Source organism: Gorilla gorilla, chromosome 9, assembly GCF_029281585.2.
Source record: "Gorilla gorilla gorilla isolate KB3781 chromosome 9, NHGRI_mGorGor1-v2.1_pri, whole genome shotgun sequence".
In the NCBI taxonomy this organism is placed as follows: domain Eukaryota; kingdom Metazoa; phylum Chordata; class Mammalia; order Primates; family Hominidae; genus Gorilla; species Gorilla gorilla.
The window spans coordinates 102,107,743-102,132,642 of NC_073233.2; the positions used below are offsets into that span (position 1 = coordinate 102,107,743).

Consider the following 24,900-nt stretch of genomic DNA (forward strand, 5'->3'; position numbering starts at 1 on the left):
ACTAGCTGCAGGGCCTGGGGTGGCACTTGGCCTCCCAAGGGAAGGTGCTCTTTTCCCCATTTTACAATTGAGAGGACAAGATATGAGAGGTGAAAATACAGACTTCCCTGACTAGAATTCATTCTCCCAACCACCATGCACACTAGTGTTTCCCAGAGGTGGTCCCGCAGGCTTCAGAATCTTGTGGGGTGTTTGGAGAGTGATTCCTGACCCCTCCTCTGAGTCTCTGACTCAGTAAATCTTGACAGTGAGGCCCCAAAACATGAATTCTTCACAAGCTCTGAAGGTGATTCTTATGTGTGTTGGGGCTTGAGAATTGGCTCTCCTGCCTCCTCATTTCCAGTCTTTAAACAGGGATCTGCACAGCAGCAGGCAGCAGAAGTAGGTAGCGCTCTGGAAATACAGTTGGCAAAAGCTCTCTCCCTTAAAACTAACAGGGAGAGAGCTAACTCCATGACTGGCATGACATCTGTGAACAAAGGAAGTGACAGGGCCACCAAGAACTGCTGTGGGCCAGTGAGAGCAACAGAAGACCAGGTCCTAGCCTTCCCTGCTGAGAACTTTACCCATTGCCTAGTGAGAAGGAACTGGAGATGCCATCAGAGCTGCATCGCAGTTATGCTGGTAGATTTCAATTTTTACAATTTATATTTGTTATGAATGTATTCACCATTCCTTAGAGTATGTTTAATTATCCTTAGTCTTTGTTCTGCTTTTAAAATCCACATTGAAAAGGCAAAGTAACATGTGCTTAAGAGGTCTTTAATAAATACTTTGGTCAAGAACAGGGAGGGGGTAGTTTAATTCCTTCTAATTAGACCCGCCCACCTCCCAGACATCTGAAATTTAAATTTAAGTAAAAGTCAGTATGCTTTCTAAATAAATGCAGTTTCACAACAAAACCTTTAGCCCACACTCAAGCAACTATATGGCTGCCCCTAATTCCTCCTCTATTGACATTCAGGAGCTGCCAGGGTTTCTGTAAAAGTACCTGAACACAGTGGATCAACCAACAGTGGCTCTGGGGTTTAGAGTTTTGAGCAGCAGCTCAGAGTGATATCCATCTGCCTTTCTGAATCACAGCCAACTTCTGGCCTCTCTGCACAGATTTGGTGCAGGAAACTAGCCATACCCACGCCCACACCCACAGCTCGCCCCGTGCCTCCTTCATCTTCATAATTCTGCTCCCACCCTCTTCCCTCTTCCTTTCCCTTCAAGCTGCAACACTGAACTGAGTTTACGGATGATGCTCAACAATTTATTGTTGATTAACTGATTGATTGATTCTGTTGCTATGGAAACCATCAGATTCTAGTGCAACAGTGGGATTCCTTCCTGACTTTATGCTTGACAAAATGCTGACTCTCTGTGCTTGCTTCTCCCAGCTTGCCACCTCCATCTGGGTCAGGAGGAGCAATTGGAAGCAGAAGCTCCAAGAGAAAGGTGGGAATGTTGGTAAACCCAGGTGAAAAAAAGCAACAAGGAGGGTAAGTGGCCCTGCAATGTGGAAATTTCCATCAGAAGCAGCCTACACAGTGATTATAAGTGTCAGGGCTTTAAGATCAAGCTATACCTGGGTTCAAATCTCACTTCCTCCACTTATTAGGCTTAAGGTTAATTAAGCCTTTCAGCCTTCATTTTCTCATTTGTTTTAATTGAGATAATACTGTGCCTTTAGGTTGCCTGGAGAAATTACGAAATGATACAGGGAAGTTAGAAAGCAGAGTGCCTGGTACCTACGGGAGCCTTGCCCAGGCCAAGAGGGATGCAGACCTCCCGTTTTTTGAGGCTCTTGGATAGAAAGTGAATAGCAACAATATTACATAAATTGAGGAAGAGCTTTATATATACATTTTTTTGAATTATCACTTTTTTAGTACAAAAATACAATGCAAGATTATAGGAATTCTAGAAAATATTAATTCAAGGTTCCTCGTGACTCTGTGTCTAGAAATTAGACACAAAGTCTGAATGATAAATATCTTCTTCTCAGGAAATCTTTGTGATTTTATTTATAAATTGTTTGAACATGATGTCATAGTCGAAACTTGTGGTCCTTTGTGACTGAGCTGCCCAGCATTCTGCCTCAATAAACCTCCCTGGACAGAGTAAGTGTTCATTTAGTGATGGCCACACCTGTAATCCCAGCACTTTGGGAGGCTAAAGTGAGTGCATCACCTGACATCAGGAGTTCGAGACCAGCCTGGCTAACATGGTGAAACCCTGTCTTTACTAAAAATACAAAAAAAATTAGCTGGGTGTGGTGGCGGGCACCTGTAATCCCAGCTACTCAGCAGGCTGAGGTAGGAGAATCACTTGAACCTGGGAGGCAGAAGTTGCAGCGAGCCAACATCAAGCCATTGCACTCCAGCCTGGGCAACAAGAATGAAACTCTGTCTAAAAGAAAAAGAAAAAAGAAAAAAAAAAAGAAAAAAAAATTAGTAATTTTCAGCATCATCATAAGGTCTCCAGTGAAGCTGAAACCACCACACATAAAGCAGATGGAGTTTTGTCACTGTACACTGCACAATGATAGGGACCCCTGGGGCACCTCCAGACAGCATGAAGGTGACTGACCTCCCTGTAGACTAACCTCCTAGACCCTGTGCATCAGTGTGACTAGTGCATGCATTTCATGACTCAGTTCAAACGGCAGCTCCTCTTTGAATGGGACCCTGGCTGCTCACTCATAGTAATGCCCTTTTGTGTACTCCCAGTGCAGTTTATTTATACATCTGTTTAATAATTACCGGATGCTTCCAGTGTTCCCTTCGCCCCCTTGGAGTTAAATTCTTCCCAGCCCTTTTGGAGTTAAATGTGGCTGCATGAATTTGACGAAGCAAACATGAGTGAAAGTGACATGCTCCTTACGAGCTAATGCACAGTGTACTAGGGTTCCTTTCCCTCTGCCACAGCAACCAGCAACAGCTGCTATGTCAGCCTGGGCCCTAGAGTGAGAATTATATGAGTGGAGGCCATGAACATTTAGGACAAGGTTTGTTGATTAAAAACACTGAAAGTTGTCGATTGTTACTGTAGTATTCACTGACCTATACTGATTGATACATTCTGTTTTAGACTGACTGTATTGTAAAAATTCTGTTTATATGTTTGTCTGTCCTCATAACCAAGAATTTTTTAAGGGTGCAAGCTGTGTCTTACTCATTTCTGATTCTGGAGCTCCCAGCACAGTGCCAACATGCACTCGTATATACATAATGGATGCTTATTAATATGTGTTGGCTAGACAAGTAAACTTTAAGTGCGGTCTGTTTGAGATATCACTACATTCATTGATGGCTTCATGCCATTGCCACATGTATGCTTTTTTGGAATAAGGTCCTCATATTCCATTTCTTTATCACTTCTCGTCCTTTGGTATAAGAGGTCATCTACCACGACATCATGGGTTATTCCCACATCTTCAGCAACTCTCCTGATTGTTTCAGACATCCATTCATCCATCCATCCATCCAGTCTTCCATCCATTCCTTTACTCATTTATACATATGTTCATTTATTCACGAAATATTGTCTGAATGTCCACTGTGTGCCAGGGACTGTGCAATAGGCTGGGAATATGGATATGCATAAAACGTATTTATCTCTCTCTCCTCTCCATCTTCCCTTCCCTGTGAAGGGACAGCAAGAAGCTCCAAAACAAAGGTGGAAATGGTGGTAAATCTGGATGAAAAAAAGCCATGGAGACGGGAGATGAGGGCACCTGTGATGTGGAAAATTCCATTAGAAGCAGCCTACACAGTGATTATGGGTATTGGTACTTTAGGCTCAATCTAGACCTGGGTTCAAATCTCAGTTATTTCACTTATTAGGCTTAACTTTAGTTAAGCCTTTTACTTTCTATGTCCTCAATTGTAAAATTGGAATAATATCTGTGCCTTTAGGTTGCTAGGAGAAATGAATGAAATGATACAAGTAAGGTAGAAAGCAGAGTGCTTTCTACAAGCCAAGAAGTGGCCCCCCAACAGATACCAAGCTCTGGACCTCCTGTTGCCTTGATTTTGGACTTCCCAGCCTTTTTCAGACCTGTGAGAAAGTAAGTTTGTTGCTTAAACCACCCAGTCTCTGGTATTTTCATTATGGCAACATGAACAGACTAAAGGGAAAAAAAGACAAGCAAACAGATGTGAAAAATGCATTATATAACAAAAAATGGTTGTCACTGCTAAGTCTAAGTTGTTTTTATGAACAAAACCTTTCAAGTTTGAAAAATACTTCCCTAGTCTAATCATCTTGTTTTTCAGACAAAGAAACTGAGGATTTGCTGGGCCAGGGAAGCAACCTTTTGCTTAGAACTCTGCTAGGTGGCTTAGGGTGCTTGAGAATCATGAGGGTCTGACCTAACCCAAGAAAGACAAGCAGTTAGGACTAGCTCTCAGCCTAAGTTTGTCAGTCTGGCTTTCCAGATCCGCTTCCGTGATACACCACTGAGAGTTTTTTGTGGAAATTAAAAGTCAGGGGCCAAATTGGTACCACTGAATATGCTAGAGCAACATCTATTAACAGACCACATGCAGGTCTAATGAAACACTCCCGGGGGGTTGTGTTCTCTCTGTTTGTGTATCAGCTAATAGGAGCCCTGACTGTCACAGGGCCAGAATGCATGTGGATGTACCAGCTGCACCTATGTGTGTTGGGGTGGGAGAGGTTTTTAGGGCTTGGTTAAGCTGCATAGGCCATGACCTTGTTCCCTGTGAGGAAGCCAGAGTGTCCTAGTGGATAGAGGAGTATGGCCCTTGTCCTGGACAGATTTGGGTTCAAATGCTGAGTCAGCCACTTAAATATGAGCGTACTGAATTTCCCCATCTGTTAAATGCAGATAACAATGTAAGTTTGTTGATAAGCGCCATTGAATAATTAATTTACATAAAGCACAGAGGCTAGCCTATGAAAATCCACACTATATGGCAAATGTTATTGTTCCCAATGTCATCGTTAAATAAGATAACATATACAAAGTTATCAGGCCAGAGGGTGCTCAAAACAAATTATTTCTTATTTTTATTATCAATATTATATACAAAGCATGACATTCTTAATAAACCAGCTTTGGGATGTCAGCAAGTTGACAGAATAGAAGCTTTCTACTGTTATTCTTTTGCAGAGGCATCAGTTTTGACAAGTACTCATGAATAGTGGGAGTCTGGGAGTCCAGTGGAGAAGTTTTTGTTTTGTTGTTTTTGAGATGGAGTCTTGCTCTGTCACCCAGGCTGGAGTGTGGTGGCACGATTCCAGTGGAGAAGTTCCAGCACACTGTTGGAGAAAAAAATCTGAGAATAGATGCATGAAAAGAGTAAGAAGAACAGTTTTGGCCAGGTGCAGTGGCTCATGCCTATAATCCCAGCACTTTGGAAGGTCAAGGTGGGAGGAGCACTTGAGGTCTCAGGAGCTTAAGACCAGCCTGGGAAACACAGTGAAACTCTGTCTCTACAAAAAATGTTAAAAACAAAACAAAACTTAGCCAGGAATGGTGGCATGTGCCTATAGTCCCAGCTACTCAGGAGGCTAGAGCAGGAGGATCACTCGAGCCCAAGAGTTCCAGGTTACAGTGAGCTATGATCACACCACTATACTCCGGCCTGGGAGATAGAGCAAGACCCTGTCTCTTAAAACATAAAATATACAAAAGGAGTTTCACATTACGCACATCACCTCTCCTCTAAGGTGGCATAGCTTGGTGTCAAGAGACACCCCCACCCAGTCCAATTTCTCCCATAGGGGAAAGTAAGAGCATAGTGAGTGACCATCCAGCTCTCCCAGTCATGCAAGGTGCTGCCAACGAGGCCCACCTCTTTCTTACCTCACCCGTATTAGTGAGGTGATCAGCAAAGCTGACAGGCTGGGAGAGTCTGGGAGCAAGGAAGAGATGTTGTGTACCCTACTAACTGCTCCATAGATTCCATCAGGAAGATTGCCCATGAGCTGTTTGGGACACCTCATCTATGGACCCCCTCCACACCTGATCCACCAGCATCCCAAATGCTCTGTGCACCTCATCTTCCCTCCCCAGGCCAGCTCCTCCTCAAGCCTGTCCCCATGGATGGTAAGTTCATCCCATGCAGATAGCTGACTTGACTCTACAGGATTAGGAGAAGGCATACAAAGTTGAGCGTTTCAGGGCACTACCCTGTGGAAAACAAATGAGAGGCTTTCAACATCTGATCTGGCTTTGTGGGATTGAGAGAGGCAATACAATCTCAAGAATTCCCTGCCAAAAGGGAACAAGAAGTATGAAACAGGCACATTCATAAAAAAGTTTTGAGTGAGCCTCAGAATCCATAGGCAGGATAACTGGTATAGGCATTTCTTTCCTGAAGCCAGTCAGTAAAGACTGAAAAAAGTGATTGTTTTTTCAAGTGTACAGACAGCAATACAAGACCTCAAGGAACAGGAAAAATTAAGGAAACATGACAATACGAAAATAACACAATAATATTTCAGTAACTGATGCCAAAAAACGGTCACCTACAGATTGCCTGACAAAGAATTCAAAGTAATTGTTTTAACCATTGTAGCTCAGAAAGCTACAAGAGAACACAAATAAAAAACTAAATGATATCAAGAAAACAATACATGAACTAAATAAAAGTTCAATAAAGAGATAGGAGTCACTTAAAAAGAACCAGACAAAATTCCAGAGATATAGAATATAAGGAATAAAATTTAAAAATGCAATAGAGAGAGTTAACAGCAGACTTGGTCAAACAGAAGAAAGAAACTATGAAATCAAAGACAGGTTACTTGAAAATGTTGAGTCAGAGGAGGAAAAGGGAAAAAAGAATTAAAAAAAGAAGACAAAAGCCTAGAAGATTTATGGGATACCATCAAGAAAGAGCTAACATTCATGTTATGAAAGTATCAGAAGGAAAAGAGAGAGAAAAGGTTGCAGAAAACTTATATGAAGAAATAGTGGCTGAAAATTTTCTCAACCTAGGGAGACATGTGAATATCCAGTACACGAGACTCAAAGGATCCCAAATAGGTTCAACTCAAGGAAGACTTCACAGACACATTATAACTGAACTATCAAAAATTAAAGAGAATTTTGATAGCAGCAACAGAAAAGAGTCTTGTCACATACAAAGTAATCTCTGTAACATTATCCGCAGGCTTTTGGCAGAAACCTTACAGGCCAGGAGAGAGTGGGATGATACATTCAAAATGCTGAAAGAAAAAAATTTTCAACCAACAATACTTCACCCATCAAAGCTGTCCTTCAGCAATGAAGAAGAAAGAAAAGCTTTCCTAGACAAAGAAAAGCTGATGGAGTCCATTCCCACTAGACCTATCTTACAAGAAATGATAAAGGGTGTTCTTTAAGCTGAAATGAAAAGATGATAATCAGTAACATGAAAACATTTGAAAGTCTGAAACTCACTGGTAAAGCTAAGTCAAATAGAATAATACTGTAGTGGTTCTTTGTAAATCACTTATAAGTATAGTATAAAGGTTAAAAGATGAAAGTATTAAAAATAGCAATAGCTATAATAATTTGTATAGGATGCAACAAAAGCAGTTCTATGGGAGAAGTTTATAGTGGTAAAATGTCAACAGGAAGTTAAAATAAGTCTCACATAAACAACCTAACTTTACACATCAAGGAACTAGAAAAATAAAAACTAACATCCTAAAGTTAATAGAAAAAAGAAAATAATGAAAATCAGAGCAGAAATAAATAAAAAAGAGATGAGAGAAACAAAAGATGAATGAAACTAAGACTTGGATTTTTGAAATGATAAACAAAATTGATAACCTTTTAGCTGGACTAAGAAGAAAAGAGAGAGGACTCAAAATCAGAAAAAAGGAGACATTACAACTGATACCACAGAAATACAAAGGAGCATAAGAGACTATTATTAACAATTATGTACCAACAAATTAGATAACCTAGAAGAAATAAGTAAGTTCCTGAAACATATAGTCTACCAGACTGAATCACAAAGAAAGAGAAAATCTGAACAGACCAATAATGAGTACGGATATTGAACAAGTAATAAAAAGCCTCCCATCAAAGAAAAGTTCAGCACCTGATGACTTCACTACAGAATTCTACCAAATATTTAAGGAACTAATACAAATCATTCTCAAACTCTTCCAAAAAATTCAATAGGAGGGAACACTTTGAAACTCATTTTGCAAGGGCAACATTACCCTAATACCAAAACCAGACAAGAAAACTGAATTATAGGCCAAAATCTCCGATGAACATAGATTCAAAAGTTCTCAACCAAATACTAGCAAACCAAATTCAACCACACATTAAAAGGACTGCACACCATGATTAAGTGGAATTCATCCCAAGGGTGCAAGGATGATTTAACATATGCAAATCAATAAATGTGATATATCACATTAACAGAATAAGGGATTTAAACCATATAATCATCTCAATAGATGCAGAAAAGGCCTTTGGCAAAATTCAATTTCCTTTTTTAATGTCCTTTTATTTTTATTTTTTTGAGGCGGAGTTTCCCTCTTGTCACCCAGGCTGGAGTGCAATGGCATAAACTTCGCTCATTCCAACCTCTGCCTCCCAGGTTCAAGCGATTTTCCTGCCTCAGCTTCCAGAGTAGCTGGGATTACAGACACCCACCATGATGCCCAGCTTATTTTTGTATTTTTAGTAGAGATGGGGTTTTGCCATGTTGGCCAGGCTGGTCTCGAACTCCTGATGTCAGGTGATCCACCCGCCTCAGCCTCCCAAAGTGCTGGGATTATAGGCATGAGCCACTGCACCTGGCCCTTAATGTCCTTTTATGATTTAAAAAAAAAAAAAAAAAAACCTCAACAAATTAGATACGGAAGAAATGCACTTCAACACAATAAAGGCCATAGATGACAGTTCCACAGTTAACATCATACTCAATGGTGAAAAGCTGAAAGCTTTTCATCCAAGATCTGTAACAAAACAAGCATGCCCAATCTTGCCATTTCTATTTAACCTAGCACTGAAAGTCCTAGCCGGAGCAATTAGGCAAGACAAAGAAATAAAAGGCATCCAAATCCTAAAGTAAGAAGTAAAATTGTCTCTGCAGATGACATGATCATAAATAGAAACATTAAAGATTCCATAAAATCTCAGTTAGAATTAATAAGCATATTCAGTATAGTTGCAGGTTATAAGATCAATATACAAAAATTATGTTTCTATATACTAAAACTACTCAAAAAAGAAATTAAGAAAACAATCCTATTTTAAAAAGCATCAAAAAGAATGAAATACTTAGGAATATATTTAACCAAGGAAGTGAAAGACCTATAAACTATAAAACATTGATTAAAGAAATTGAAGATGACTCAAATAAATGGAAAGATACCCTATGTTCATGAATTAGAAGAATATTGTCAAGTGTCCTTACTACCCAAAGTAATTTATAGATTCAATATAATCCTTATCAAAAATTCCAATGGCATTTTTCACAGAAGTAGAAAATATAACCCTAAAATTCATATGGAAATACAAAAGACCCTGCATAGCCAAGGTAAAAAGAACAAAGCTGGAGGCATTACACTATCTGACTTCAAAATATATCACAAAGTTATGGTGATTAGCACAGCATGGTACTGGTGTGAAGACAGACACACAGACCAGTGGAACAGAGTAGAAAGCCCAGAAATAAACCTATGCATTTATGGTCAGCTAATTTTTGCTAAAAGTGCAAGAACACACAATGGGGAAAAGACAGTCTCTTCAAATAAATGGTGTTGGTAAAACTGGATATCCATATGCTGCAGAAGAAAAGTAGACCCTCATCTCACACCACATAAAAAGTCAGTAAGAATGGATTAAAGACTTAAACATAAGACTTGTAACTATAAAACTGCTAGAGAAAAACATAAAGGAAACTTGCATGACATTTGTCTTATTTTTCGGATATAACTCCGAAAGCATAGGCACAAAAGTGAAAATAGGATGGTATCAAACTAAAAAGCTTCTGAACAGCAAAGGAAAAAAATCAACAGAGTGAAGAGACAACATACAGAATGGGAAAAAATATTTGCAAACCATATATCTGACAAGGGGCTAATATCCAAAATATATAAGGAACTCAACTCAAGAGCAAGAAAACCAATAACCTGATTTTTAAAATGAGCCAACAACCTGAATGGACATTCATGAAAGAAGACATGCAAACGGCTGACAGGTATATGAAAAATGGGCATCACTAATCATCAGGGAAATGCAAATTAAAACCACAATGAGATATTACCTCACACCACTTAGAACGGCTACTTTTTATCAAAAGGACAAAAGATAAGTGTTGGTGAGGATGTGAAGAAAAGGGAACACTTGCACACTGTTGGTGGTAATGTAAATTAATACTGCCATTATGGAAAACAGTCTGGAAGTTTCTGAAAAAAATAAAAATAGAACTACTCTATGATCCAGCAATCCTACTACTGGGTATATATTAAAAAAATCAGTTTGTCCAAGAGATATTTGTACTCCATGTTAATTGCAACATTATTCACAATAGCCAAGGTATGGAATTAACAAATATGGAATTCATTGTCCCTTAATGGATCAATAAAGAAAATTATATATATATATATATATATACACACACACACACACATACACACACATACACACACACACAACGGAATACTACTGAGCCTTACAAAAATAAGGAAATCCTAACATTGGTTACAATATGGATGAATCTGGAAGACATTACGCTAAGTGAAATAAGCTAGGTACAGAAATATAAATACCATATGATCCCACTTATATGTGTAATTTTTAAAAGACATACTTAGGCAGAAAGTAGAATGGTGGGGCTAAGAGCAGGTGAGAGTTGGGGAGATGTTGATCAAAGGATGAAAAATTTCAGTTAGATAGGAGGAATAAGTTCCAGAAATCTATTGTAAAATATGGTGACTACAATTAATAACAGTGTATTATATTCTTGAAAATTGCTCAAGGAAATCAGAGAGGACACAAACAAATGGAAAAATGTTCCATGCTCATGGATAGGAAGAATCAATATCGTGAAAATGGCCATACTATCAAAAGTAATTTATAGATTCAATGCTATTCCCATTAAACTGCCATTGACATTCTTCACAGAACTAGAATAAACTATTTTAAAATTCATACGGAATCAAGAAAGAGTCCATATAGCCAAGAAAATCCTAAGCAAAAAGAACAAAACAGGAGGCATCATGGTGCCCAACTTCAAATTATACTACAGGCTACAGTAACCAAAACATTATGTAATGGTACAAAAACAGACACATAGACCAGTGGAATAGAATAGAGAACTCAGAAATAAGACTGCACACCTACAACCATCTGATCTTTGACAAAGCTGACAAAAACAAGCAATGGGGAAAAGATTCTCTATTTAATAAATGGTGCTGGGAGAACTGGCTAGCCATATGCAGAAAATTGAAACTGGACCCCTTCCTTATATCTTATACAAAAATTAACTCAAGATGGATTAAAGACTTAAATGTAAAATCCCAAACAATAAAAGCCCTAGAAGAAAATGTAGGCAATACCATTCAGGACATAGGCATGGGTAAAGATTATATGATGAAATGCCAAAGGCAACTAGAACAAAAGCTAAAATTGACAAATGGGATCATTTTAAACTGAAGAGGTTCTGCACAGCAAAAGAAACTATCATCGGAGTGAACAGACAACCTACAGAATGGGAGAACATTTTTGTGATCTACCCATCTGTTGAAGATCTACTATCCAGAGTCTATAAGGAACTTAAATAAATTTATAAGAAAAAAAAACCCCATTAAAAAGTGGGCAAAGACATAAACAGACACTTCTCAAAAGAAGACATTCATGCAGCCAACAAACATATGAAAAGGAGCTCAACATCACTGATCATTAGAGAAATGCAAATCAAAACCATAATGAGATACCATCTCATGCCAGTCAGAATGGTGATAATTAAAAAGTCCAGAAACAACAGATGCTGGTGAGGCTGCAGAGGAAAAGGAATGTTTTTACACTGTTGGTGGGAGTGTAAATTAGTTCAACCATTGTGGAAGACAGTGTGGCAATTCCTTAGAGATGTAGAGGCAGAAATACTATTTGACCCAGCAATCTCATTACTGGGTATATACCCAAAGGAATATAAATCATTCTGTTATAAAAATACATGCACGTGTATGTTCATTGCAGCACTATTCACAATAGCAAAAACATGGAATCAACCCAAATGTCCATCAATGATAGACTGGATAAAGAAAATGTGGTACATATACACCATGGAATACTATGCAGCCATAAAAAGGAATGAGATCATGTCCTTTGCAGGAACATGGGTGGAGCTGGAAGCCATTATCCTCAGCAAACTAATGCAGGAACAGAAAACCAAACACTGCATGTTCTTACTTATAAGTGGGAGCTGAATGGTGAGAACACATGGACACATGGCAGGGGAACAACACACATTGGGGCCTGTGGGGGGTAGGGGTCGGGGGGAGGGAGAGCGTCAGGAAGAATAGCTAAGGGATGCTGGGCTTACTACCTATGTGATATGATGATCTGTGCAGTAAACCACCATGGCACGTGTTTACCTATGTAACAAAACTGCACATCCTGCACATGTACCCCAGACCTTAAAATAAAAGTTGAAGGAAGAAAACCAGAAAATCACTAAGAGTAGATTTTTAATGTTCTTTCTCACCACAAAAATTATAAGTAGGTGAGGTAATGCATATGTTAATTAGCTCAATGTAGCCATTTCACAATGTACATATTTCAAAATACGTTGTTACATAATAAATGTATACTTTTTTGTTAGCTACACCTCAGTAAAGCTGAGGAAAGCAAGAAACCAACTTTGGATTTGAGTGTGCCCAAACCAGTGGCCAAAACCAGATTTTTGTGTGTGTGGTTAGCTCTATGTACAATTTTTTCTATCTACACAGTTGAAACCACTAGGAAGACAGAGTATTTGCCTCGAAGCTCATTGCAGATTCTAGCAGTTTAATTTGGATGAACTGCTTGGCTTCAGAAAGAGACATGTATTGCAGTCAGGCACCCCATGTGCACAGTTAACAGAGCCCACTCAAACAGTGAAACATTAAAATCTAGTACAAAGGTCCTCTGTGCTTCATCCAGAATTTTATAGGACTCTAAAGCCCAAACTGACCATAGGAATCACTTTTTGTGACCCAAATGTGATCCATCAAAAGGATGTGATGAAGAGAAAATTCAGGCAGTTCTGAACCAGAGCCAGAGGAGACTTGTGTCGGAAGCTGTGTCTCAGCTTTGAAGACATATGTAGCCATAAAATGAACATAACATCCAGAAACAATCTTGCCAGAAGTTGTGAATTATTGGCAAAGGAAAATAACTGGGCATTGTTTGAACAAGCAAAGACATTTGAAATCTCCTGGTTCTCAAAATCACTGTGTTGCCCTAGGGCAGGTCCCAGGCTTCATCACGGCAGGAGCGGGGCAGGTGGAGACTGATGGTAGAGGGGAACTCTGTGTACTCTAGTGCCAACCTCAACCCAGAAGTGACTATCATTTGAAAGTTGAAGGAAAGCTGAGAATCTGCATGAGACATGTATAAGATAATGAGGAGGACCCAAGCTCTCCAAGGGCAATCAGAATCAAGCATCCACACAAGATGACACAGGCAACTTCTCACATAGAGCCATTTTCCTAGAGCCATTATCTTTTCTCTCAGTTCACAAAAACATGTGACTGCCCTCTCAAAATTGTCCTGTTACGAATTGAGCACAGTCCCCATTTGTAGTATGAAAGGGCAGAGATCCAGTGGGGTTAATTCTCATGATCTGAAAACCATTGAGTGCATAGCATTTAAAGCCACTAGGTTTGCTCCATTCTAAATCTTTTCAATAGATTTTAATTTGACACTGTTAAATTATGCATTCATGTATCCATTCACATCTCAGCAAATATATATTGCCACTACATGCCTTCCATCTTGAAATGTCATAACCCCAGCTCCCATCCCATATGGGACAGCTTCCTCTTTCACTCCTTGTAATTCCTTCTCCTTTTGCCCAGAAAATTTTCTCATGATAAGCATTGTGGTATAATTTAACAATGTCCATGATCTGTGTGATGCACTATGTGTTTTCTTTTACATCTATATTTTCTTCTACGTGATGTAAGTATAATGAATATTATATGGAGAAAAAGCCAGAGATTTAAATTTGAAAGTTTGGTGATGCTGCCTGCAGAATATAATCAATAGCCTGTTCCCAGAGCCCAGACAATGGATCCTCCTTACACCCTTTAAACCGGTATTAGAAACATGCTGCTCCTTTGACTACCTCCTCCACGTCAGCCCTCTACCCATGTCTTAATGGGCATCACCTTTCTTGACTGTATATTATCTTCAATCCATTTTTCACCTGGAGTTCCTGGCGTAAGCCTAACCCTTAACATCTTTCTGGTGTCTTTCTAAGGGAAGAGGGGAGATGAATGCCTCCTGAATAATCTCTTAAATTTTAATTTAGGCCGTCTGACTCACTCTTTTAAGATCATTCAGTAACTTCTTATTACTTTAGAATAAATATAGACTTTTTTGCTTGACATTCCAGGAAAACTGGATTCTCCTTATCTCTCCGGCATCCTCTATTGCCCTGAACACACTGTTCATATTCTGTTTTTCTCATTCTGAAAATAGAAAATAGGAAATGCAGTCAAACCAGTAGTTCTCAAAGTGTAGTCTGTGGACCAGTAGCCACAGCATTCCCTGGGTGCTTGTGAGAAGTGCAAACCCTTGGTCTTTATCCCACATCTACTGAATTAGAAACTCTGGGGGTGAGGCCACTATCTTAACCAACTATTTTAATCATCCAGATGATCCTGAAGCTTGAGAACAATTAATTTTTATGTGTGATGGGGGAAGGGGCTTGCTCTGTCTCCCAGGCTGGCATCCACTGGTGTGATCACAACTCACTGCAGCCTCAACTCCTGGGCTTAAGCGATCCTCCCAAGTAGCTAGACCTACAGGCATGCACCACCATGCCTTGCTAACTTTTCTTGTGAAGGCAGAGTCTCACTATTTTGCCCAGTCTGGTCTCGAACTCCTGGACTCAAGCAATCCTCCTGCCTTAGCTTCCCAAAGTGCTGGAATTATAGGCATGAGCCACCACACTGCACCAAGAACAACAAATTTAAACCATTTCACATGATGGAAGGCACCAATTAAACACATATAAAATGTCTGCTTAGCCTAGTCTAAACTAACAAGGATTGGAAGACTTTAATTTCCTTGGGAGGTCTCCCAGCAGGTTACTGTGGCTTTTATCCTGCCTTCTCACTTTTTGGAAGCTCTCAGAACAGGGAGGTCCTTCAGAGGAGAGAATATCGGTCTCCTTGTCCATGTTCTCATCCCTCCCATTTTCCCATGCCTCTGATTGTGTGCCCTCTGTTCTACCTCCTCGGTGTTCCTACATCCCTGGGAAATAAAAAGTAGTTGCTTCCCACGAAAAGATGAGAATGTTCTTCAAAGTAAAAGTGAAGTCTTTTAAAAGCCTCATTTGAGATATTGTGTTATCATCCCATAATATGTTAACTGAAGGGAATGGAGAGGGAAGAGGCACCTTCGTTCAGAGTAAAGTAATTGAAAAGCTTAATATACACCGAACTGTGTCTTTGCAGGGTCTGCCGCATCTTGGAAGGAAACTTCAAAGCTCATTTAAAGTCAGCCCCTCACATAGCCCTGCTGGTCTAACTTTCTTCTGAATGTGATTTCAGAAGTAAAACCAGGCCAGGGGCTGGGACTCAGGTGAGTCTCACTGACCGTGACCTCTGGAGAGTCAACTGAAATGGTAAGCCAGGAAGTCATGGAAATCTTACCTCCCCTGCAGTAACAACATCTACTCTCAAAGAAATGCCAATGGCACAGAAACCACAGGGGTTGTTTATCTCTTTCTTTTTTCTTTTTAAACGTTATAAAAATAACACAGCAATTTCTAAATGTCAAAAGAGAGAGAAATGAAGCTATCCATAATTTCAAAAGCCTATCCTAGTAACTACTGTAGATTTTTGCCTGAGCTTTTTAGGCTTGGGCCATTTGTGCTCTGTGCTGATGCGTGCATTGTGTTTTGAAGTTTATCTTTTTTTTTAACCTTATCATTCCTACGTTTTCCCCAGATTGTTGCCAGGTAAACCATGCAATCCAGAATTATGGACTATCAGAGCTATAAAGGGTTTTGGAGATCATTTTCTGAAGCAATTCTTAATTGGCTCTTCAAAGATGAGCTTTTGACAGTTTGTGTCACCCCTGAAATTATTTGTGAAATTCTACACTGAGTATGTGAATCTTTCTACAGATAGTGTTATCCCTGTATTTCATTAGATCTTCAAAGTGGTTTACACGCCCTAAAGGTTGTCTATTCTTCTCATGCAGTTATTCTATGTGCAGTCATTCAAGCTGTGTTTTACTCAACTTGTTGTTGGAGGGAAGGGGGAATAGCACATAGGCTATAATGTCCTCTAGAGTTGTGCAGTACACAATTGCACAGCCATGGATGGTGGGCTGACATTCTAATCCATCCTTATTTTGTGGTTGGCACCACAGAGCTGAGGAGTAATTTGCCCTGTTTCCATAGCTCTTTGCACACATTTCTTTAAACACACTTGCATTATATTGAAATGATTTGAGAGGATCTGTTTAATTCTAGTACTTAGTATTAAGAAACCCACCGTGCATACACTAATGCTATGTTTTCCAATATCAGCTTTATTACTAACAAAATTTACATTTTATTTTCCCTCTGCTTGACTTCTATTTTTCAATTGATTCCAAACTTAGATAGAAAAGAGAGATGCAATTCATTGTCCCTGAAACCTTAAACATGTACATGATGAGTCAATCAACAATTCATAAATAAAAGAAGAACAAAAAATAGCTATATAAGACAGTGAGGACTAAGAACAGATGAAAAATGAATTCCTTCTCTAGTCCTAACTGCTAGAAATGTTTCCCCTGAGGGTATTTTTGTACTTTGTCATTTCTCTATTTAGAAACCTCAGCTCCCTCTTCTATTAAATTTTGCAAGGGCTTCTCATAATCTTAACAATTAATAGCTAGTGCTTACAGTTCTCAAAACACTTGCAATTACATTAGCTCATTTGAGTCTCAACAGGAACAGGTGTCGTCTCCATTTTACACAAAAAGAAAAAATAACTCAGCAAGATTGAGTTATTTGTCCCTGCAAGTGGCAGAGCGGGGACTCGAACAGGGTATATCTGACTTAAATACATCACGCCACGGCCCAATGCCAATGTGGTAGACCCTGCCAATGGGTGCCAATGTGTGGTTCTTCTCTATGTCCAGATAAGTAAGACTGTGCTTCCTTGCCCTCTTAAAGTTGGCTATGTTTGTGTTACCAGATATAGCCAATAAAATGAGAACAAAAGGGATGTGTGTTGCTTTTGGACCAAGTGCTTAAGTCTTAGTGGTCAACTCACCAGTTTTCCCTCTTCCCTTGCTACAGCTTTTAACACATGGAAGCACTTTAAAAAAATTCAACTTTTATTTTAGATTTGGTGGTACCTGTGCAAGTTTGCATTGTGTGATGCTGAGGTTTAGAGTACAATTAATCCCATCACCCAAGTACTGAGCATAGTACCCAATAGTTAGTTTTTCAATAGTTCCCTCCCCTTTCCTTCCCCCCTCTAATTGTCCCCAGTGTCTGTTGTTTTCATCTTTTTGTCTATGAGTACCTAATATTTAGCTCCCACTTATAAGTGAGAACATGTGGTATTTGGTTTTCTGTTCCTGCGTTAATTCACTTAGGATAATGGCCTCCATCTGCATCCATGTTGCAAAATACATTATTTCATTCTCTTTTATGGCTGTGTAGTATTCCTTGGTGTATATGTAGCATGTTTTTTGTATCCAATCCACCACTGATGGGCACCAGGATTTATTCCATGTCTTTGCTATTGGGAATAGTGCTGCAATGCGTATACATTTGCATGTATCTTTTTGGTAGAATGTTTTGTTTTCCTTTGAGTATATACCCAGTATGGGATTGCAGGGTCAAATGGTAGTTCTGTTTTAAGTTCTTTGAGAAATCTCCAACCTGCTATCCACAGTGGCTGAACTAATTTACATTCCCACCAACAATGTATAGGCATTCCCTTTTCTCTGCAGCCTTGACAGAATCTGCTATTTTTTATTTTTAAAATGATAATCATTCTGAATGGTGTGAGATGGTATCTCATTGCGGTCTTGATTTGCATTTCTCTGATGATTAGTGATGATGAACTTTTTTGCATAGGTTTGTTGGCCACTTGTATATCTTGTTTGAGAAGTGTCTGGTCATGTGTTTTGCCCATTTTTTAATGGGGTAATTTGTTTTTTTGCTTGTTCAATTGTTTAAGTTCCTTATACATTCTGGATATTAGACCTTTGTTGGATGCATATTTTGCAAATGTTTTCTCCCATTCCATAGGTCACAGATTACTCTGTTAATAGTTTCTTTTGCTGTGCAGAAGCTCTTTTGTTTAATTGGGTCTCACCTGTCAATGTTTTGTTGTTGCAATTGCTTTTGAGGACTTAGTCATAAATTATTTCTCAAGGCCAAAGTCTAGATTGGTGTTTCGTGGGTTTTCTTTTAGGATTCTTACAGTTTACAGTCTAACACTTAAATCTTTAATTCATCCTGAGTTAATTTTTGTATAAGTGAAAGGTAGGGATCCAATTTCATTCTTCTGCATATGGCTAGACAGCTATCACAGAACCATTTATTAAATAGGGAGTCATTTCCCCACTGCCTATTTTTGTCAACTTTGTCGAAGATAAGATGGCTGTAAGTACACAGCTTTATTTCTGGGTTCTCTATTTTGTTCCAGTTGTTTATGTGTCTGTTTTTGTACCAGTAGCTTTATAGTTAGTTTGAAGTTGGATAATGTGATGCCTAGGGCTTTGTTCTCTTTGCTTAGGATTGCTTTGGTTATTTGGGCACTATTTTGGGTCCTTATGAATTTTAGAATAGTTTTTTCTAGTTTTGTGAGAAAATGACATTTGTAGTTTGATAGGAATAACATTAAATCTGTAGATTGCTTTGAGTGGTATGGCCACATTAATTCTTCCAATCTATGAGCATGGAATGTTTTTCCATTTGTTTGTGTCATCTGTGATTTCTTTTAGCATTGTTTTATAGTTTTTTCTTGTAGAGATCTTTCACTTCCTTGGTTAGAGGTATTCCTGGGTATTTTATTTTTTGTGTGGCTATTGTAAATGGGATTGTGTTCTTGATTTGGCTCTCAGCGTAAATGTTATTGGTGTATAGAAATGTTCCTGAGTTTTGAACATTGGTTTTGTATCCTGAAACTTTACTGAAGTCCTTTATGAGTTCCAAAAGCCTTTTAGCAGAGTCTTTAGGGTTTTCTAGGCATATAATCATATCATCAGTGAAGAGAGATAGTTTCACATCTTCTTTTGCTATTTGAATGCCTTTTATTTCTTTCTCTTGCCAGATTGCTCTGGCTAGAACTTCCAGAAGCACTTTTTGATATGGAGATGCAGTAAGACAAAAATAGCCTAGAATGATGAGTCAACATATGGAGGAAATTTTCTCTAGGAAACTATCTGGTCCTGCAGAAGACTTTGCTTGAGCAAGAACTTAACTTTCATTGTGGTCAGCCAAGAAGATTTTGGGATTGTTTGTTGCCACAGCATAACCTAGCCTACCCTAAATAATACTGGCAGACTCCATACATGACTGGGTCTCTCTCCCTTAGAGCTCAGGCTAGTGTTCAGAGAGGCATATTTTGTCATGCACAACTTATCTTCCCTCACACAATTCAGCAATCTCCTTGGCTGTTTTTCCCTTGAATCTTTAGTAACCAAATTTTAAACTGTTAATCTGCAGGACATACAGTCCAGAGGAGGAGAGCTGGGAAGGGGCAGATTCCTGACTGGCTGAGGGTAGAGAGAACCTCAGATGTGATGAATGTTATCGGCACAGTGGATATTTGGGCTGGGTCACAAATGAATTTGCCGTGATTGCTTGTAGTGGCCTAATGAGATGACATCAACATCATTGTTCCAAGACCAGTAAAAATAGAAAAGATCAAAATAGCAGAAGTCAGGGCCAAGTAAGAGAGGAGATGGGCTCAATTTGCTGGGAGCTGATTCAGCACCACAGACAGATCCCATGGGCCCTCTCCTCTAATGTTTTTTTTCTGGGCAGCTCAATTTTCTCAGGTTAGCTTTGCTGTTAAAGAGTCCTTTTCAGCCTCCAAATGCCCAGTTACTCCTAAGTGAGGACTAGTAGTGCTGTAGGCCAGGGACCATATCTGTATTCATCGAGTACAGTGCTTCCCAACTTATTTCTCTCTATATTATGTTATGCATGAGAATATTTACCTGGCCTCCTGGGATAAATACTTGAAGCCACTTCTGGCTGGAGGTGACAAACCTGTGAGCTCCAGCTATCCTAGGCTCTGCCTGATGGGCTTAGGTAATCAATATACCACACATTTATAACTTGCTCATGAGAAGCTGTGTTCCAGTCATCTCTTCCTTACCCTCTGCCCCAGTCAGACCATAAATGACCAGATCATATAGAAGTCAGATCATACGTCTTATTGGGTGACTTGGAGGCAAAGCTGGGTCTAGGTCTTACATAACTTGATTTTGGCTCCCTTGGATGCTCTTCCCAAGTCTTATGCTGGAAGCCAGGCCAAGGGTGCAGAAGATGAAGGCAAAGCACCTGGGGGTGCCCACTCCCTCCTACCATCTGTCATTTGACAAATATTGAGCACTTACCATGGGCTAAACCTATCCTAGCCCCTGGGAATGCAGTAGGGAACAAGACAAATATGGACCCTGCACTCATGGAACTGACAGTCCATCAAGGAAGCCCAACAATTAGCCAGCAAGTATTAAAAAGTCTGGTCAGTGTTATGTTGATGATGTACTGGGATGCTATGGGATTACCTAGCTGGAGAAACTAATTTATTTGGTATGGGAAATGGGGGATGAGTTCAGAGAAGACTTTTGGTAGCTTTATTCCCCTTTTGAACATTCTCTTACTGTATGTCTAACTAAGTTTAACTGTGGGGAGTTAGGTATCGGGGAACCAGCCCCCAATATTTCAACATAGGTTCTTTTCTATTTTCCCTAAGTGTTGGCTGGTCTGAGAAATAAAGAGAAAGAGTACAAAAGAGAGAAATTTTACAGCTGGGTCTCCGGGGGTGACATCACATGTCAGCAGGTTCCATGATGCCCCCTAAACTGCAAAACCAGCAAGTTTTTATTAGGGATTTTAAAAGGGGAGGGGGGTACGAATAGGGAGTGGGTCACAGAGATCATATGCTTCAGAGGGCAATAAAAGGTCACAAGGGCAGAGAGGCAGAGTGAGATCACAAGGCCAGGGTGAAACTAGAATTACTGATGAAGGTCCATGTCTCTCTGGGCACACATTGTCATTGATAAACATCTTAACAGGAAACGGGGTTGGAGAGCATACAACCAGTCTGACTAGAATTCGCCAGGCTGGAATTTCCTAATCCTAGCAAGCCTGAGGGTGCTGCAGGAGACCAGAGCATATTTCATCCCTTATCTTCAACTGCATAAGACAGACACTCCCAGAGTGGCCATTTAGAGACCTCCCCGTGGGAATGCATTCTTTTCCCAAGGCTATTGCTTGCTGATAAAAAGAATTCAGCGATATTTCTCCTATTCGCTCTCTGTAAGAAGAGAAATGTGACTCTGTTCTGCCCGGCCCCACAGGCAGTCAGACCTTATGGTTATCTCCCTTGTTCCCTGAAAATCACTGTTATCCTGTTCTTTTCAAGGTGCCCAGATTTCTTATTGTTCAAACACACATGCTTTACAAACAATTTGTGCAGATAACGCAATCATCACAGGATCCTGAGGCGACATACATCCTCAGCTTACAAAGATGACGGGATTAAGAGATTAAAGTAAAGACAGGAATAGGAAATTATAAGAGTATTGATTGGAGAAGTGATAAATGTCCATGAAATCTTCACAATTTATGTTCAGAGATTGCAGTAAAGACAGGCATAAGAAATTATAAAAATATTAATTTGGGGAACTAATAAATGTCCATGAAATCTTCACAATTTATGTTCTTCTGCCATGGCTTCAGCCAGTCCTTCTGTTCAAGGTCCCTGACTTCCTGCAACAGTTAGGGTCTGACATGTAGTATAGATTTTTCATGATTTTGAAATTCCACAAACATTTTCCACATACCATTTGGACATTTGTCCTTGCATTACCTCCCAATGCCCTTGCAGCAACCCTGGAGTCAGGGTTTTATATTGTTTCATTTTCCTTGCAGGCTCAGAGAGGTCCCACTGCTAGTATATGATGGACTTAAATGCTGAGTTCTTTCCCATGCAGGAGCCCCATATGCCCTTTGTCCTACTCCTGGGAGTATACCTCTCCAAACTCTCAAAGGTCCTGTTGCCCTCCAGGCTTTTATGTAGAAGCAGTATTAGAGCCAGCTTAAATTTATTCAAGATGTTTAGTTGCTTCAGAGAACTGTTCCCTGCACATTTTGGCTGCAGCAGGACTGCCCTCACTGTCCTCCTTTGTCAGAGGGTAGTAAATGTCACTCCAACACATCACAGAGGAAGTCTTATCCACCAGATAAAAGGATTCCATCGAACAGAACAGTGATCCTTCAATCCTTAGACCACTCCAGCTAGAGGCCCAGACAATGCCTGAGGCAGAGAAAAATCCCCAGAGACACAGTGCTGACACGTCCTGTTATGGTGAAGGTTTGGCTCTTCCTAATCATGAACACTGGAGAATGGTGAGATTTTGCTTCAGAGCTGGATGAGTCTAGCTGAGTTGCCAGAGTTCCCAATTGTCCTCTCTATTTAACAACTGAGATACCTGTTTACCTCTTTTTTTATACGTTAGTGCGCAGCAATGGTTGTCAAGATAAAGTCAGGGCCCAGCAGGGCCCAGAAGAGCATGCCTGGGTGAGCCTCAGCTAGTTTATTGCTTATACTGTAATGTGAAAAGGTCTGTGCTTTCCTTGTGGCCAGACCTTTCTCTTCTTACCTCAAACAAATCCTGTTTAAGGCCTCTGCTTCCATTGTTTCCTCTTTCAGTGATGGCTGTCTGCTCGCTGACTGCTTGGCCAATATCAGCACATTTTCCAAATCTCAGCTTTTCTTCTATCCTGAGGCCCTTTCTGACCCTACTCCTCTGCAAGGTAGAATTGACCTGCTTTGTGCCTCTACTGTGCACTACACACACCTATTACAGCATTGATCATACACTACATCATATCTCTTGTGCCCCACAAGGTGCAGCATGGACACTGCAAATCCTTGTTGAGTGAGCTCATGCATTTGCTATTATGGGAAGAGCACTGTGCTGAGGGCCAGGAGGCCTGGGCATTGGTACCAGCTCTGTCATTGGTACCAGCTTGGCCAAGCCATTCCACCACTCTGAGCCTCATTTCTCTCTCCTCTAAACTGGAAGTTAGAGTTGATAAGGCCTAAGGGTAACTTCCTGCTCTAAATTTATATTTAGAAAGCAAAGTGGGAAGAGCTTTGTGATGGTTTTCTGATATGTTAACTTGGCTAGTCTACAGCCCCAGTTATTCCATCAAACACTAATCTAGGTGTTGCTGTGAACGTATTGTATAGATGTGATTAAGATCCATAATCAATTGATTATCCTAGATAACCTGGGTGAGCCTGATTCAGCTAAATATTCTTAAGAGCAGAGCTGAGGATTCCTTGAAGAAGAGGACATTCTGCCTGTGGATAGCAGCATCGGCCTGTGCCCAAGAGTTCATTCCTGACCTACAGATTTCCAGCTTGTCTTACCAGTCCCCATAATTGCATAACCCAATTGCTTTCATTAACATCTCTCTATATATCTCCCTTTGGTTGAGCTCTGACTCACACAAGCTTTATACTTTGATTCAAGTATATGCTTTATACTTGGTTCAAGCCCTGGCTCTACTACTTATTAGCTGTGTGATCTTAGGAAAGCTAGTGAGTGGCTCTGAGCCCCTGCTTTCTTATCTATAAAATTAGGGTAAGAATACCCATTCCAGAGTTAATAATAAAAACTATTCTTATTTTGTTTTAGAGCACTACTTTTTTGATATTTTCTATGAACCAGCTTCTGTGCTTATTGCTTTACAACTCATTTACTCTTCTTTAAACCCTTGTAGTACTAAATGACATAATGCATGTGAGTAATGATAAACACCATCATGCCTGGCACATTGAAGGTGCTTAGTAAGAGCTAATTCTGACTTTTCCTTTCCTTTGCCTCTATAATATTTCTGAATAAGCTATCTTAAGGCAAATTTATTGTAAATAATGGTTTAGACTGTGTATGTGACTTAAAGGAGCCAAGCTATGGGATTACAACACAATTAGTTTAGTTCACTCACTCTTGTCTCCAGGTTTGCATTAAACCAACATTAGATTGCCTTGGAATTCCATAGTACCTTCTGTTTGAGGATTTATGGAAATAGTCCATATGAAGCAGAGAAGAACAAGGGCTACTCCTTACTCGATGGAAAAAGTGAAGCAACCAGAAATGTTTTGCCGTCAAGTTGGAAAACATCAGTTCTCCAAATGTACCAGACATTTATTTCATACTATGAAAGTCAGATTTGAAAATATTATAGATGAAATATTAACTGAATGTTTATAGCTGGGATAGGAAATGTGAGGGAATTTAGAAGTCTCTACTTGCCAGTAAGAGGTTTACTGACTTCTAGAAACTCAACAGTATTTAAACACAACAAAGACCACTTGTTCATTCTTGAGCAGATATAGGCCTACCCACTGCCTCATGTCTCTGTACTCAAACATTGAGAAAGAGAAGGAAACAGAGTTAGTGAATTGGGGATTGGTGAGTGCCACTAGAAGGTTATTGGGTACATAGCTTGGGAAGATAAAGCT

At 39.7% G+C, this 24,900-nt stretch overlaps 1 long non-coding RNA gene across 1 annotated transcript in view; it reads left to right on the forward strand.

Annotated features, from left to right (window-relative positions):
* The first annotated feature begins 264 nt into the window (after positions 1 to 264).
* Positions 265 to 24,900, forward strand: part of LOC129525478 (uncharacterized) — a 76,466-nt gene continuing 51,830 nt past the window's right edge. The window contains exons 1-3 of the long non-coding RNA XR_010129176.1: positions 265 to 1,487; positions 3,906 to 4,057; positions 15,634 to 15,803. This is a non-coding gene — a long non-coding RNA (uncharacterized lncRNA). The remainder of the gene's footprint in view (positions 1,488 to 3,905; positions 4,058 to 15,633; positions 15,804 to 24,900) is intronic.